The following is a 927-nucleotide window of genomic DNA, read 5'->3' on the forward strand; positions in this document are numbered from 1 at the left end:
TTCTTATTGCGATGCTGAGAGTACGATAACCGACCATGTAAGCTTGGATACTTTTGGTTGCTATGATTAGTTTTATTTGTCTCTGATATTTTCTGTTTATGATTAACTATAATAAGTAATAGTTACTTGAAATTATGTATAAAAAATCATCAAGTTCTAACAAATCTATAATTACTTGAAATTTGTCGCCGAAGAACCTATCGCAACAATGATTCCAATGAACTTGATTTCTCATGTTACTCGGGAGACTTTCTCTATCATAGCGTTTGTAGTGGCGGTGCAGGGAACTTTTCCAGTCTTTGTAGCACTTTGCTGCCTCCCTATCAACAACGAACCTCAGAATGCCGTTCTTGTAGTTGTAGTCTACGTTAAACCAATCCTTGCAAAACAGTTTCACATCGTTAAAACGCATTGTTAACTATAGTATAAACTATACAAATTATTGCATAAAATAAATACCAGCATCCGGTCCTGAATTGTCCTCTTGTCCATGTCGCTAATGTCTTTCCAAGCATCATGGAAGGGCTCGCATATGTCCCTGGTATGAATACCAACCGCACTATCAAACCAGGCACCATATTTACCAAGCGCCTTCCAAGTACCTCCTGCCTCATCAAAGTCTACTGTGATTTTTCCGTCTTGAAGGACCTTTTGGGCGATTTCATAACCTTTTGCCCCATCTTGCCCTCTACGTTATCGAGGTTCAGGTGCTGTAAGCATATGAAAGCATTTCAAATCAACATGTACTACTACATTTAATTATTATATGATAGAACGAGAAACCACAGCCAGAATAACATACAAGACTCACAATATGCGGGGAGTCTGTGAGGACCGGGAGGAGGCTGCGCTCCCCCTGAAGAGCCAGCGCAAGTCGCTACCCTACTAGCCATCAATGTCTGTGAACAAATTCATATTAATAACAAT

This window comes from Morus notabilis, unplaced genomic scaffold (assembly GCF_000414095.1).
Source record: "Morus notabilis unplaced genomic scaffold, ASM41409v2 Scaffold759, whole genome shotgun sequence".
NCBI lineage: Eukaryota > Viridiplantae > Streptophyta > Magnoliopsida > Rosales > Moraceae > Morus > Morus notabilis.